The sequence below is a fragment of the Otolemur garnettii genome, unplaced genomic scaffold (genome assembly GCF_000181295.1).
Source record: "Otolemur garnettii isolate 467f Iridium unplaced genomic scaffold, OtoGar3 scaffold00003, whole genome shotgun sequence".
Classification (NCBI taxonomy): domain Eukaryota; kingdom Metazoa; phylum Chordata; class Mammalia; order Primates; family Galagidae; genus Otolemur; species Otolemur garnettii.
The window spans coordinates 44,856,985-44,868,570 of NW_003852398.1; positions in this window are offsets into that span (position 1 = coordinate 44,856,985).

Consider the following 11,586-nt stretch of genomic DNA (forward strand, 5'->3'; position numbering starts at 1 on the left):
AATTTCTTGTTTAATTTCTTCACTGATCTGTTCATTGTTCAGGAGCATGTTGTTTAATTTTCATGAATTTGCACAGTTTTCAATATTACCTCTATTGATTTTCAGTTGTATTCCATTGTGGTCAAAAATAGATATTTGGTATTATTTCTCTTTAAAAAAAAATTTGTTAAGACTTGTTTTCTCACTTAACATATGATCTGTCCCAGAGAATGTCCCATGAGTAGTTGAGGAAAATGTGTATTCTGTAGCAGTTGAATGGAATATTATGTAAATATCTGTTAGGTACATTTGGTGTAGAGTGTGTTTAACTCCAGTGTTTCTTTGTTGGCTTTCTGTGTAGATGATTTGTGCATGCTGAAAGTGAGATATTGAAGTCCCTAGTATTATATAATTGTATTGTAGCCAATCTCTCCTTTTAGGTCTATTATATTTGCTTTATGTATTTGGGTGTTCCAGTGTTGAGTCCACATATATTTTAAATTGTTATATCCTCTTTCTGTATTGACTCCTTTATCATATAATTACCCTCCTTTATTTTATTTTTTTCACTATTTTGTACTTAAAGTTTATCTGATGTAAGTATAGGTACTTCTGCTTTATTTTTTGGTTTCCATTTATATTGAATATCTTTTTTAAACCTTCACTTTCCAGTCTGTGTATTTTTATGCATGAAGTAAGTTTCTTGTACATAGCATATACTTAGATTTTTTTTGGGGGGGGATCCATTTAACTGCTGTATGTGTTTAATTGAAAATTTTATTCCATTTACATTCAAGCCTATTATTGATAGGTAAGGGTTTACTACTGCCACTTTCTACTTGTTTTCTGGTTGTTTTATAGATCCTTTCTTTCTTTTGTCTCACTTACTATCTTCCCTTGTGGTTAAGTGATTTTTTTCCACTAGTATATTTTGACTCCAGGCTATTTATTCTTAGTGTATCTATTACTGGTTTTTGCTTTGTGGTTACCATGAGGCTTATAAAAAGCATCTTATAGTTGTAACAGGTTATTTTAAACTGACAGTGACTTCTTTATAATTGCAAAGAGAAGTATCAAAAACAAATTGCACTTAACACCATCCCTCCTCACCTTTTGACTTTTTGATGTTTCAGTTTATTCTTTTTATATTGCCTGTTTCTTAACCATTTGTTGTTGTTATGATTGTTTTTAATAGTTTTGTCTTTTAGTATTCATTGTTAGGGTATAAGTGGTTTACTCTCCACAATTACAGTATTATTCTCAATTATCTGTTTTCTTACTTTTCCCAGTGAGTTTTATATCCTCTAATATTTTTAGTTATACATTAATATCTTTTTCTTTTGAAGTAAAGAACTCCCTTTATCATTTCTTATAAGCAGGTCCCTCAGCATTTGTTGGTCTGGGAAAGTCTTTATCTTTGATGTTCTAAGTATAAGGTTTGCTGAATGTAGTAGTCTTGATTTTTAGTTATTTCCTTTAGTTTCCAGTTATTTTCTTCAGCACATTAAATATAGCATCTCATTCTCTCCTGACCTACAGGATTTCTGCTGAGAAATCTGTTGAAAGCCGTACTGGGACTTCATTCAGTGTCACCTGTTTCTTTTTTCTTGCTCCTTTGAGTATTCTTTCTTTCTGTTTAATATGCTAATTTGATTGTGGTGTACCTTGGGGATATTTCTTTGGGTTGAATTTGGTGACCTCTGAGCTTTGTGTACCTGGATTTTTGTCATCTTTCTCCAGACTTGGAAAATATTCAGTGATTATTTCCTTCAATATGTTTTCTAGTGCTTTTTCTCTCTTATCGCCCTCGGGAATTCTAATTATGTGGAGGTTGGTTGATTTGAAGATGAACCACAATTCTTGTAGGTCTTCTTTTTGCTGTTCTGATTGGATAATTTCACATGTTATTAGCTTGCTAATTCTTTCCTTGGCTTTATCCAATCTTCTGTTGGAGCTTTCCAGTGAGTTTTTCAATTTAGTTACTGTATTCTTATTTCTAGGATTTCTATTTTTTGTAATTGTTTCTGTTTCTTTGTCCAGTATCTCATTTTGTTCCTGGAATGTCTTTCCAAATTTTATTTAGTTGTCTACATGTATTTTCTTGTGATTTCACAAACTTCTTTATGAGGATTATTGTGAATTACCCATCAGACATTTCACAGCTCATAATTCTTGAGTCCAGGAGTGTAGATTTATTAGTCTCTTTTGATGCTGTTGTGTTTCCCAGCATTTTCACAATCCTTATGTCTTTACATTGATGACTGAGCATTTGAGGAGACACCTACCTTTTCTAGTCTTTGCAGATGTTCTATGATGGTATTAAACCTTCTTCTTTAAAAAAATTATTTTATTTATTTCATTACTTGACTTTCCTTATTAACTAAAGGGACAAGGATGTTTTTGTAGGGGGTACATGTGGATGTTTTGGTACATTTATACAATGTATATATGGATAGTAATCAACTCAGGTTAATTGGGATATTCACCACCTCAAATATTTATCTTTGTGTTGGGAAAATTACAATTCTCTTTTAGCTATTTTGAAATATACATTAAATTATTATTGACTATACTTTTTCTACTAGACATTTACCTTTTAGTCTTAGAACTTAAAAGCTGGCATATTGTTACTTCTCATTCTGGGGAGGATTTATAATGAGCACCTGAGCTTAAACACTGTCCTGGAACTATATTGGTGCTCTGCTATTTTTTCCCAATCTGAAGAAGACTTAAGCAGGCATTAGAACTTATTTCTTACTTCCGTATGGGACACTGGGCTTTATGGAAAATTGGCTAGGGATTTAAGCCTTCCTTCAAATTATGTCCCCTGTCATGCTCTGGGGCCAGCCAGTCTTTTCAGTGTGGCATCACCACTGACTGGAAAATTGAGTAGCTGCTAGGATTAGCATCGCAGTTCTTGCAATCAGCACACTGCTCTTTGTCCCCAGTTCACCCCAGGTGGTACAGTCTTCCTGGAACTCTCAGTGGCTCATTAGGTCTTGGAATGAGTTGAATGTCTACCTCAAATTCCCTTCTTTCTCTTTGGCAAGTGTTGATCTAGGGAAATTCTCAGTGAATGGTGTTATGCTGGGGGTGGGTAGATGAGTACTGTTTGAAATGACTGTTTCTCTTACTTGATGTACCTTCTCTTGGTTCTGTGAGCATAGGTGGTTTCTTTATTTTTTTCCCTTGAGTTCTGGTTTATTCAGAGTATTATTCTTATCTTTGAATAGTTTCTGGTTGTATTTCTGTGGGTTGGTGGGGGGAATGCCCAGGGATTTTCTATGTCATTTTGCTGATATCATTCCTGACATGTTAATACTGCCATAGTTTTATGCCTCATAATCACAGGGTTATTTTATTTGCATGATTTGTATGAGAAAGAAAAAATTGTATGTTGCATCTGAAATAATGTATTTTGAATTTTGGGGTACATTCTTAAATGTAGAGAACTTCCATTTTCACCAGGTGTCAATAAGAAACAAACAAATTCTCATCTTACAATTTTATAATTTTTTAAAATTTATTTATTTTTTTATTAGACATGAAGGCTTACATTGCCCAGACTGGATTCAAACTCCTGGGCTCATGTAATATTCCTGCTTCAGTCTCCCAAGTAGCTAGGACTATTGGCACATACCATTGTGGCCAGGTACAATTTTCCATATCTGATGATTTTGGCTGCACCTAAAACCACTCCTTTTATACTCTTATTGCTGTAACTATAGAACACTTTCATATTGTGAAGTGACCTCTTTTATGTCATGATGCAGAATAAGTAGATACAGTGCCCTATAGAAGTATTTCTGAAGCCATTCCTACCCAGGTACAGCTAATAATAACTATACTCTAAAGTTTCTATGAGTTGTATATATTAGAGTGGAAATGGAGTGGAAAGATGCAGCAAGCTTAAGTGATGGTATCTGAGTATCTTTTGTATATTTACCATCTACTAATGGCAATGTGTGCATGAACCTTAAACTTTATACTAGTCAGGGTTCTTCAGAGAAACATACTCAGCTGCTGCAGTTTGGGTCTGGAGGCAGTCTTCTGGTACAATTACCTCTTTCTTGGATAACATCAGTTGTTTTTCTATTGAGGCCTTCAACTTACTGGAAGAGGTCCAAACATGTTATAGAGAGAAATCTGCTTTATTCAAAGTCTACTGATTTAGATGCGAATTTTGAATAAAAATATATCTTCACAGAAAAATCTAGACAAGAGTAATGTTTGACCAAATATATGTACAGTGACCTGGCTGAGTTAACACAAAGAATTAACCTTTACAATTAGCTTTATGGTGACTTTTTCTCTCCATGTGAGAAGTTCAGCTACCTAAAAAAAGAAAATCAATAAACAGTAAAATGGACTGTGATTTCATACAGAAGAGAGTGAATATGTTTTATTACTTTTGTATCTTTCAAGCCAAACATAGGCAATCTTTAACACTCAATTGTTAGTTTAAACCTGTGCCTCTGTGACCATATTTGTGAACATATGTCCAACTACACTGACAAACATTTGTTGCACACCTTAACCTGAATACATACACAGAGATGAAAAGAATGCATAAGGGGCTAACAACTAGAATATATAAGGAGCTCCAACAGCACAACAGGAAAAAATCAAATAATGTAAGTAAAAAAGAGGGCAAAGGATCTGAATACTTTTTAAAAGAAAACTTACAAATGGCTAAGGAGTATATGAAAAAAATGCCCAATGTCACTAGACATCAGATAAAGGCAAATCAAAACTATGATGAAATATCATCTCATCCCAGTTAAAATGACTTTTATCAAAAAGATAGGCAATGATGAATGCTAGTGAGGATGGGGAGAAAGGAGAGTCCTCATACATTGTTGGTACAAATGTAAATTATTGTGCAACTAAGCCCAGGCATGGTGGCTTACACCTATAATCCTAACACTCTGGGAGGCCAAGCTGGGAGGATCGTTTGAACACAAGAGTTCAAGCTTGACCTTAGCCAGAGCAAGACCCTATCTCTACCTAAAAAGAAGTAGACGAATTAGCTGGGTGTGGTGGCAGGTTCTTGTAGTTCTAGCTACTTGGGAGTTTGAGGCAGGAAATTGTTTAAGCCCAAGAGTTTGAGGTTGCTGTGGGCTAGGGTGATAACATGGCACTCTAGACTGGATCCTATTCACAGTAGTGAATAGGATCTATTCACAGTAGTCAAGATTGTGAATCAATGTAAATGCCATCAATAGATGAATGAACAAAGAAACTACACAATGGAATATTATTCAGCCACAAAAAGAATGAAATAATGCTATTTACAAGGATATGGATGGAACTGAAGGATTTTATGTTAAGTGAAATATTGCAAACCCAAAAAGACACAAGTTCTCACTCATATGTGGGAGCTAAATATTAAAAATTATTCATCTCATGGAGACAGAAAGTAGAATGATGATTTTGAGGGGCTGCTAAGGGTAGCCAGGGAGTGGAGATAAAATGGGGATGGTTAATAGGCATAAAAATATAGTTCAATAGTTATATAGAATGAACAATATTTGAAAACACAATGAAGTGACCATAATCAACAACAAGTTATGGTATACTTTAAAATAACTAAAAGAGCAGAATTTAAATGTTCCTAACACAAGGAAATGATAAATTTCTGAGGTGATGGATACCCCATGTAGCATGATTTGATTAATTCTCATTGTATGCCTTCATTAAACAATCACCTATAACTTATAAAAATATACAAATATTATGTACGCATAATAATTAAAAAAGAAAATAATTATTTTTAGTACTTGATTATGTCTTCTCATAATGAAGACTATAATTTATCATGTGATTATTGTATGCCAAGCACTGTAAACATTAAATATAAATATCTTAATCCTATACTAGAAAGTATGTACATTACAGATTGGTCAAACTGCTTACTTAAAGTCACAAAGCTAGTAGGTGATGAAAGAGTCAGATTTCAAACTACACTGACTTCAAACATTGTGCTTAATTACTGGGCCCTGCTACTTGCTGAACATAATGCAAAAGTTCTAGGGATTACTTTGTAGGTGAATTCGTAAACAGTGTACTCAATAGTGATAGCGTAGAAGAGTCCATAGTAGGTCTGTTCCTAGCATTGTAGGCAAGCCTACAAATGAAGATCCCCCACCCCTAGAAGGATGGACCCATGGGAAGATCCCATGCAACACCTAGAATAAAGTTGGAGCTATTTACATGGCGACTTTTAGGTGCTGGACACCTGGATTGTGGTGGCTGGAGGCACAGGCTTCAGGTAGCATGTCCCTTCAGTCCCATGGGGTCAGAGGACATCCTGGCTCCAGGTACTCATAGCTAAGAGATATAGTGTCACATGGCAAGTATTAACTACCAAGTTTTCACTAACTGTAAGGAAATGGGACTTTTAATGGGACCTAGACTATTTTATTGAATACATCTTATTTGGAAATTAAACACAGATTGAACACTCTTCATACGCAAATAAGCATTAAGACAAATTAACCTCACTAATAATGAAATAAATATAAATTTAAAGCAGTGACAAGAAGACACGTTTCATCTTTTAAATTAACAAGGTTGGCTCAGCACCTGTAGCTTAGTAGTTAGGGTGCAGCCACACGCACCAGGGCTGGTGGGTTCCAACCTGGGCCTGCTAAACAACAGTGACAACAACAACAAAAACAACAAAAATAGCTGGGTGTTGTGGCAGAAGCCTATGGTCCCAGCTATTTGAGAGGCTGAGGCGAGAGAATTGCTTAAGCCCAAGAGTTTGACGTTGCTGTGAGCTGTGACACCACAGTACTCTAACAAGGGTATCACAGTGAGACTCTATTTCAAAAAAAACCCTGAAAAACAAAAAACAAATAAAATAAGACCAAGCTAAATGGTGGTGAGGTGGAAGAAGTAAAGCTGTCACTCAAATGTAAAGCTAGTAGGAGAACTAACTATTACAAGATTTTTTGGAAAGTAATTTGGAGATTTTAACAAAATGTCTAAATATTTCTTTATTATTTGAGCCAATAATTTTGCTTTTGGAAACCAGCCTAATAAAATAATCTGAAATGCCTAAGTGTATGTGTATTACAGTATCATATATAATAACTTAAAATGGAAGTAGCCTAATAAGCTTAATAAATAAGGAGTAGATATATAGGATTAGCAAATATGTGTAATTAGCAATCTTGCACCATTAAAATCTGACTTATGGAATTTTTTTTTTTTTTTGAGACAGAGTCTCACTATGTCATCCTCAGTAGAGAGTGCTGTGGCCTTATAGCTCACAGCAAACTCAAACTCTTGGGCTTAAGTGATTCTCTTGCCTCAGCTTCCTAAGTAGCTGGGACTACAGGCGCCTGCCACAATGCCCAGCTATTTTTTGGTTGTAGTTGTCATTGTTTGGCAGGCCGGGCTGGGTTCGAACCCACCAGCTCTGGTGTATGTGGCTAGTGCCCTAGCTGCTGAGCTACAGGCACCGAGCCAGTGACTTATGGAAGTTTTTAATAAACATGGAAATATTTGCATTATAATTTTAAGTTTCAAAAGCAATGGTAGTTCATTAAATGTACAATATTATGTCTGTTCCATAGGTAGATAAATATTGTGTGTAGATAAAAGGCTAGAAGCACATCAAAATCATAAATAAATAAAATATAACTAAAATAAACCCTATTGTTGGTAGTCATTAAGGAAGCTGGACATTATTAAGTCTATATTGTTCACTGTTTGGTCTCCATAAAATAAAGAACATGTTGAAATTGTGATTTTTGTAAATAAATAAACAAAAATGCAATTGATACAATTGAGGCATCAAAAATAAATAATTTAACATTAATTTCCTCATATATGTGTTATCATACCTGGTGGTGAAAAAGAGAGCAGGCTTGAGTTTTATTTTTCAAACTTAAAAAATTTTTTTCCACTCAAATTTTCACAACCTCCTTGCCATTTTTTTCCCTGATAGTAATATGTTCTCAATAAGTGGTTATAAAACAGGATCTGGTTGACTCCAAAAGGGATCCCCAGATTATTAATTTCTCAGCAAGTTTGCATAATAAGTTCAGAATTTTGACAATTTGATGGTAAATACATTTACTCAAATTTCATCATGCGGCTGTGATTGTAGGAGCAGGTATGCTACTCATTCATTTAAATCAGACATTATTTTAAAAAAGATTCCTAAGTTATACAATTTTAGAGTCTAACAACATAAAACGGTGTTTTTTTAATAAAAAGTAAGTCAACGTTGGAATGTCCTTGTGAGCTTACTTATCCACAAGATACCAACAAAAAACAAAGACAAAGCAACATTTAACAAACCTCTCTTTTTTTTTCCTATTGAATTGACTTTTTCTTTTTTTTTAATTTAATTTTTATTAAATCATAACAGTATACATTTATGGGGAACAATGTGATTATCTGATACACAATGTGGAATGCTTAAATTAAACCAATTAACATAACCATCAGCTCACTTATTTTTGTGGTAAGACTTTTATAATATACTCTTAGTTGTTTTGAAATGTACCTTTGCATTGTGTATTTTAGGTGAGATCATGCCAAATACCCTCCCCTATAAATTGACCTCTTAAAGTATCATGAAGGAATATGCTTATGTCTGGTGTCTTATGACAATTACTTGGCAAAATGTCGTTTATGTTTTATTAATAACTAGACAGCACAGCATGAAAAAATTCCTTTATACATATGTGTGTGTGTGTCTGTGTGTATACATAGATGTAGTTTAACTGACATTTCAATGCTCTTTGGTATTCATCCAACTTCATTAATTTTCTCTTTTTATATAAGTAATAAACATTCATCTACTTCTTTAAATGAGATCCATTTAAAAACATTGCTGGCAGTCAATTTTCATCAATCAAGTTCTGTGCTGTCTTTTTTAGTTCTCTCCTAAAACACGTTTGTGGTTTGGATTATATAATATTGGGTTCTTTTAGGAAATGTAATCACTGAAAGAAATTTAGAGAGTGTGAAACATTTTGTTGTGATTTCATCCATGATAGGCATTAATTAGAAATAATAAGCCTTTATAAAAACTCCTATTTCTTCTAATAGGTCATGGAAGGTGATTATTATTCAAATCCTTCACCTGATACCCACATCTTTGTTTCTTAGGAGGATTATATTTAAAATACATTCACATCCTTTGCCTCATTACTCTGCAGCTGCCCCTCCACAGTTGGTAGAACGGAGTATATTCTCCTATCTTAGCAATGTTGAGATTGACTGTTTTGGCAAAGGAATGCATTAAAATTGTGATGTGTGTTTTTATTTGCCCTCTTCCTTACCATGAGAGACCATCTTCCAGTTAAGTCACTGGGCTTTGGGAAAGAGTGAAACAAGTGAAGCTTCCTAGTCTAGTCCAATCCCCGGGGCCTGAGGCAGAGCCATCCCAGCTGACTTGCAGACTGGTGTGAATAAATGATTACTGTTTTAAGCCACTGAAAGTTTGCTAGTTTGTTATGTAGCATTATTGTAGCAATACCTACCTGATATACCCATGAGTATCACTACTGATAAGTAATAATGAAGAAATTCTGGAAATGTACTTTTTTTCTTTTGGTAAGAGTTTTAAGTGGTATTCTTTTTTTTTTTCTTGTTTTCATGCATGTATGAAAAACTATTTATTTTTTTATTAAGTCTTTCGTACATAGATCATAAATACATTTATGCCATTATAGGATTCAATGTGATGATTATTTGAACCATAGAAAAGGACACTTTTTAGTATACTTTTTCCTTAGCTAGCAAGGAAAGTGGCCTTTGAAAAGTTTCTTGATCTTTTTCTACATCAGTTTCTTCATTTATGAAAATGAGGATAGTATTTTGATAACCTTAAGGCAAGAGACTCCATTGATATGTAGATCTGAATTCTATGGCTAAACTGCACAGTTTTATGAAATAAAGCAATATCACTTATTTAAGGACAAACTTAATTTTGTCACTTTGTATAGTTGTATAGTAAGTCAGAGTCTTTTAGATTTATAGGTGTTCTAAAGAAAGATTTGGCATAAGATTTAGGGAACCAAGATGAACAAAAGCACACTGATGTCTGCAATAAGATCTGAGATCAGAATTGGCAGGAGGAGATATTGTTTTCTGAACCTTGAGTGTGACTCTTTTAAAAATCAATATGTTTTCTTAACTCCTCTCTAGTCTCAGAAGAGCATGGGTGTCTTTTGTCTTTTAAGTATGTTGTAGTAGAAAAGACCTTCATGAAAGTCACATATCTGGTTCTAGATTTATTTGTTCTTTTCCTGTTTTTGTTGTGGTTAATGATAAGAAGTGAACACATACAATGTGGGTTAAACAAACTTAACTATTTCTCCAACTCCCCCCACCCCTTCCTCCAAAGGACATATTAGGGAGGCTGTTAGCTGGAAGACAAGATTCACCGTCTTATTGGTCTAATTTAACAAAGAAGTAAGTTTACACATAATTTTATGTGTATTTATTCATCCTCTATTACATCTTATAGAGGATTTGAGGCAAAGAATTGCCAGACAGTGAGGGAGAATGGGGAGTACAGGCTTTTAGCTGGGTGGCAAATTGCCCAAATAAAATGGGCATAAAGGGAGAGTGGGAATTGGGAAGCAATTAACCATCTCTGTTACAATGATAAATCTCTGAGTTTTGCTCCTGAATTTGTAGCACTATAAAAAGGCTTGATTTTTACTGACTTAAATTTCTATTAATTCAACATGCTTGTTCTTCCAGATCATAGTAATTCATGTGGGTGCACACCCTAAGGTGCTATATACTTGTCCAGCAGAGGTATTTCTTACTATGTTATACATCTGTTAAGAGATGCCCAATCAAAATACAGCAATTTAGAATCAGGATTTTAAAAACTTATTTGTAGTACACCACAGGAATTTAGTTGTGTGGTTTTCTTTGAGGTCATGTGTGTACAGCCAGAAACACAAGGAGATGACCTATAGCCATTTAGTAAATAGACATTATGTATGCTAACGGCTACATTGGCATAATGTGGGCAGAATGAGAACCAATGAACTGTTGATTTTCTAAGTAAATTGTGGAATGATTTTATAGTTGTACATACCACACACAATTTTGAAGAACTGTTCCTTACCTCTAAATTGTGCAGCAATTTCTGCAAGATAATCTTAGAAGATCTCACTTATCATACATTCTCTGGATTAGTATTATGAAAATAATGCCTTGGAACAAAAGAGTCAAATTTTAAGCAATAAAGTTACTGTAGGAATATGCTCCAGGGGACTATCAATGGGGGACAGAGGTTAGAAGAGTTTTCAGGGCAGCCTGCTGCACAGCCTTAGGAATTAAGACACCTCAGTGAAATGTTAAAAATCTGCTGTAGACTGGTTTTCACAGTTGTGTGCAAATGGAGATGAGCTGAGTCCTGCTAAAAGAAATATGACTCTAGTTCTAGTGCGATGCAGTTGCCCTGTACAGCATTGGTGAATAACATAATCCTGTTCTTACTATTTATATGAAACATTTCATTTGCTATTTACAGATTACAGACAAGGAAACCTAAGCTCCTAGAGGTTAAATGTCTTTGCCAAGATTGCATAAACACAAACCAGCACCTTTGAGATATTTTGCCCC